This window comes from Crocodylus porosus, unplaced genomic scaffold, assembly GCF_001723895.1.
Source record: "Crocodylus porosus isolate Cpor-Errol unplaced genomic scaffold, CroPor_comp1, whole genome shotgun sequence".
Lineage (NCBI taxonomy): Eukaryota > Metazoa > Chordata > Crocodylia > Crocodylidae > Crocodylus > Crocodylus porosus.
Window position 1 is genome coordinate 64,738,836 of NW_017728906.1, and position 5,678 is coordinate 64,744,513.

General features: G+C 48.1%; 1 long non-coding RNA gene across 1 annotated transcript in view; it reads left to right on the plus strand.

Annotated features, from left to right (window-relative positions):
- The first annotated feature begins 1,529 nt into the window (after positions 1 to 1,529).
- Positions 1,530 to 5,678, plus strand: part of LOC109305955 — a 12,482-nt gene continuing 8,333 nt past the window's right edge. The window contains exons 1-2 of the long non-coding RNA XR_002099786.1: positions 1,530 to 1,634; positions 5,428 to 5,433. This is a non-coding gene — a long non-coding RNA (uncharacterized LOC109305955). The remainder of the gene's footprint in view (positions 1,635 to 5,427; positions 5,434 to 5,678) is intronic.

The following is a 5,678-nucleotide window of genomic DNA, read 5'->3' on the forward strand; positions in this document are numbered from 1 at the left end:
TAGATGAACATCTTGCTGGGGTCGTTTGACCCCAGTATTCTTTCCTGCCATGGCAGGGGGTTGGACTAGATGATCTGCTCAGGTCCCTTCTGACCCTAGAAACTATGAAACTATAAGGGCTGCATTTAGTTTGAGTGAGAGGAAGAGCCATGTGCTGGTATCTGTGTCTATCTATCCAATCACTTCATTGCAGCTGAGCCATCACCCACCCACAAACACCAAGACCCCACCACTGCAGACCATGAAAGACGCCACCCTGTCCTCCAATACCCAACCCAGTCACACAACTGGAGCCATTGGGAGATGAGGGATCTTGTTGCTATCGGAGGTGAGCATGAAATCCAGAACCAGCTGCACAAAGAGGAACTCAACGGACATTTTCAAGCATATTGCCCAACAGATGCGAATACGGGTTCACAACAGGGATTGGGTGCAGTGTTAGGCCAAAGCAAAATGGATAAAGATCCAGTACAAGCACATGCACAATGCTAATAAAAAGTCCAGGGGTGAGAGGCAGAGCATGACCTTCAATGAGGAGCTGTCTCAATTCTTCACCATGGATAGGGCCATCACCATCCTGCAGAAGTACAGCACCACCAGGGGGCAGGAGGACTTGCCAGCTGGGACCACAGGAAGATGTGCAGGAAGGCTCCAGGATGATGAGAAAACCGGTGCTCAGGACTAGGTCCCCATGGGTCATGGAGCACAAAAGCTGCTGATGGTGTCAGTCCCTGAGGACCCCAACCTATTACTGCTTGTCCCTAAACCATTGCAGGACCTAGGGGTGGAGGTGCATGTGCAGCTGGACCAGAGAACCCTTGACAACTTCTCAGGGATTGTCAAGCACACAGACTATGGCATGCAGACCAGGGGTAAGCTCCATTACCATGGTTGTTCCAACTGCAGACCTAGACCCCGATGCCAAGCCCTCCACCTTGCAGAAGCCCAACCTCTTGTCCTTCGAATCTGTGAACCACAGCCATGCCAGGGGTCTCTCAATGACCTCAGCTAATTCCCTCAGAACTCTGGGGTGGAGATCATCTGGACCAGCTGATTTAAATACACCCAGTCCCTCCAGAAGTTCCCTCCAGTCCCTCCAGAAGTTCCCTCAAGTCCCTTTCAGCCATGGTGCTAGCAAGCGTAGCTTTTCCAAGCCTGTAAGCTTGCTACAGGTTTTTCTTCCCCCAAGATGAAGTACCTTGCATTTTTCGGTGTTTAACACCATCAGGTTATCTGCCCATTTTCTGAGCCTATCTAGGTCAGCCTGGATCCCCATCCTATCCTCAGGTGTGGACGATTTACCCCAAAGTTTGGTGTCATTGGCCAACTTGGCCAGTCTGCTTTTGATACCAATCTCTACATCATTAATAAGGATATTAAATAGTATAGGCCCAAGAACAGAGCCTTGGGGGACCCCACTGGTCATGGCGCACCACAATGATTTACTTCTATCTATTACCACTTTCTGGGTCCAGCCTCAGAGCCAATTCCCCAGCCCTCAGACTGTGATGTAGCCGAGGCTGCAATTGGCCAATTTTTCCATGAGAAGATCATGGGACACCGAATCAAAGGTTTTTTTAAAATCAAGATATATGATGGCAATCTCTTCGCCCTTGTCCAGGTGATTTGTATTTGTCTAGCATGATTCCTGTTTTGTAAGATTTCAAGCGCTGCAGTAACATATATGTAAATCACAGTAACCAAAAAAAATTGATTTCTTAGACATGGGGCTAGATTTTTACATGCTTGACATCCAAAGAGCAGAAATAAATCTGTATAACAAAAAGCTGAATTCCTTTTGAAAGTCTGGACCCCATTGTGAATGATGCACATTTTTGACAATCTGTCTCCTACTGGCAGCTCATAGTTCTGCTTAGAAATGACATTGTTTCCTTTTTTGTTTAACCAAGAATCTGGCAAACTGCTTCATTTTCAGTGTTAAGGACATGCAAATCATCATGTTCAGCTTTTACTGAAAGGCATACTGGGTGCTTGTCATTACACTAGCAAGTTATGCCAACTGGCACCTGTCCTTGGCACGACAATTTCAAAGGCAGCCACTGGGACATAAAACGGCAATTTATTTTTGTTGCAGCAACAAATCCTCTGCAGTAAACAAACAAGATTGGGCTTATATTTACAGTGCAGCATAACCAGGTAAGTTGGAACAATATACAGGATGAACTTTATTTCAAGATGAAGAGCTAAATGTACTTGCACTTTCTCTGCATGTTAAGTGTGTGTGTGTGTTCACGTGCACACGTGTTCGTGCACTTAAAATACTAAGTTCACTTGCTCATATGAATAATGATTTACATGGTAATTTCTCCCAGGTTCTACAAATCTCCAAAATCATTTATTTGTCCTGAAATTTTCTTTTAAATGTATATAAACTGGGGTTGCAATTTATGTTATGAACTCCTTTTTTTATTCTAGGCAACAAATGGAACAAAATTCCAGAAGTAACTTCCGGAAGCAGCATGGCCACTTTTGCTGGCAGCCCTGCTCCCCAGCTGGTGCTCACAGCGGGGGCACCAGCACTCCCACCTGCCCCCCTGCCTGCTGCCTAAACAGGGAGTGTGGCCTGACGGGGGTGCACCGGTGCTCTCAGGGGATGCATGTGCACCCTCTGTGTACCACCTACATGTCGCCACTGGTACACACTCTAACCTCTCCTAATATGTGTCCCATGCCTCGCAGATGGTTTTCATGGGCTCAGGTGCCCCATATGGGTGTGCCTGGCCCTACTTCCTGCCACTGTGACAGTAACCTACCAGATGGTGGGGGCAGGGGTTTAGGCACCCTGACCTGCCTTACTCCAGGGAGGTTCTCAGTCCTGGCATTTAAGTGGCCCTGCTCCACCACAGGCAGGACCACCAGACCTCTGTATCATGGCAGGGTACACCTTCAGGTCATGTCCAAGACCAATGAAGCTTCCTCCTTCCCCATAGCCTCACCCTTACCTCTGAGGAGACCCTGAGCATTAAGGAAGTTGGGTGATACTGCTCCCTCAGCTGCTGGAAGCAGACTGCTCGCTCTCCTGGCTGTGCCTGGCTGGCCTTTGTTTGAAAATTGCTGTTCTCATCAGGCACCTGCCAGCTGCCTGCTTCAGCCCTTAAACCTTTTCCCTTAAAATGATTCCTGAGGGGGAAGCTTCTCCCTGTTGCTCACAGGCAGGCTGACTCAGAGCCCGCAATAGCCCCTAAGCGGTGAGAACCCCATGGTTGCTCCGCCACACACCTCCTTCTTTAGAATGACTCCCCGGGGTGTCTCCATGAGGGCACACTCCCGGCCTGCTGCAACCCACACTCAGTGGCAAACACCCCACTTGTGCTCTGTTTCTCTATGCGTGAGACATACCTGTCCTCCATTGGTATGCAATGCATTAATGGAACACTGAGGGGAAGTTTTTTGATTGATTGTGCCTGGCTTAAGACAATGCTATTAATCATCCAGTTCCATAACTTACTAAGACCAAGAATAGACATTAAAAAAATACTAGGGGAGAAATCGATTTGTTATGCAGTTTTCCCTAAATGGCTTTGTTTAAATCAGTAGGAAATGGTATACACATTCTTCCTTGCAAGGATGCGGGCATGCAGACAGGCTGCACTAGCCAAGGCCCACAGATAGATAGCTGTGTGTTATTTCCTGTCCCTAATCTTGGTGTCATCTTACCACCCAGCTTCATGGGGTGGGATGATAGAGAGTGCTGGCACTTGAACCTTTTTTTTTTACACTGCCTACTGGATAAACACTTTTAGTGCTTTTCCTTTCATAGCTAAGCATGGTCCTGAGAGATAAAGAGGGTAGGCTGGAATGAATGAGGCAGATTTATGTTCCCACAGAATGGGATATGGACTGCTAACTGCCCAAGGCTTGGCAACTCTAGGAAGGAAAAAAGGGGAGGGGGTGACTGGTCTGCTCAGTTTTGAAAGACAAAAACCTCTTGAGCAATTAATGGCCTAAGATCACATACTTTGAGACATCTGGGCAGGGTGATTAATTGGCCCCCAATGATCCTCTTTCCATGCACTGTTCCCCCCCACCCCTTCTGAGATTCTCAGCCATGATGGCCTGGGACAGCGCTGTGACTATAGACATGGCCTGTAGTAGTCCCCCAGGGGCCAGGAGGAAGGAGAGAACAGGAAAGACCAGTGGGTTGGTTTGCACAGAGGGCTTTCAGCTGACATCATTCTGGTACTATCTCCTCACCCTGTTGGCTGTGAGAATGGTCCACTTGCTTTCTTCCCCTCTCGATGCTTTGCATTTCCCCAGTGCCCGGGTTCCCATCACAGCCATGTGGAGTGGGGTAGAGCCATATTGTCCTGAACAGGAAGGTATCTTTGCTCAGTACCAGAGTCTTCACCAACACTAGGGGAAGGGCTGGGTGTAGGTGATATGGGTGGTGCTGCTGGCACTTGGGGGTTGAGGGGGGCTGGAAGGGAGGCAGTGAGGAAGTGTCAGAGGATTGGGAGTAGAACAGACATGGCAGCTGTATCAGAAATGGTGACCCAGAGGCCACATGTCCAGGAACTTCTGGAGGGAACTTCTGGAGAGACTGGGTGTATTTAAATCAGCTGGTCCAGACGATCTCCACCCCAGAGTGCTGAGGGAATTAGCTGAGGTCATTGAGAGACCCCTGGCATGGCTATCGAGCACTCATGGTGCTCTGGTGTGGTGTCAGAGGACTGGAAGAGGGCCAATGTGATTCCCATCATCAAAAAAGAGAGGAAGGAGGACCCAGGGAACTATAGGCTGTCAAAGAAAAATCTTTGGTTTCAGATGCTGATGGCAAAAACGTCAAAGGCTAACATAACATATTTTGTCATTATAGTTCTGTATCCAACCCCCCCCCAACTTAAATGTAAAACACATGCGCAGTCAATCTCACATGAAACCTAAGCAGAAGTAAGAAATACACAGAGTCTGTTCACAGTCATGATTGGCAGTCCTGTAATTATTCATGCCTGGCGTGTTGTAATAGGCCACCCTGCAAGCTATAACTTTGGAAAGATTTCTGCCTTCAGCGAAGAATTCTGTACACGCCCTAGAGGTTAAGTCAGCGATTTGGCCAGTCGCTGACCTCTCCCCGCCGACGGTAAAAGTTTTCAGGTGTATTTGTTTTTGCCAGCTCGTCCGTTCTCGTCAAGAGCTCACGAAAGTCTTCAGACCGAAGTTACCTGTATGCTTTGCTTAAAATCTGCACCACGCAGTTTGTAATCTGTGCAACAAAAATATCTGCATGCTGAGCTGAATAAATCAACTTCTTTCTGCACCGCGTGACCAGAACTTCCTTCCTACACTGCAATCTCCTGTGGTGTAAGTAAAATAAGCTTTTTGTATAACCAATATTCTTTAAAATCCCCTGACTCCAACCCGCCGCTATTACCCACCTGTCCGACTACCTACCCCACCCGTGTCCAGCTGGTCGTGCTGACCCAGGCTCGCAGGTCAAGGGTACACCGGTCATCGGATGCGACATAGGCCAGTTAGTCTTACCTCAATTCTGGTGGTGCAGATTTTAAGCTTTTTGAGAGAATCATTCTGGCACATGTCCATGAGGGGCCAGCAGGGGAGATTATACTTAGGGGCAACCAACACAGGTTCATTAGAGGCAGGTCCTGTCAGACCAACCTGGTGGCCTTCTATGACCAGGTCACCAAATCCATAGATGC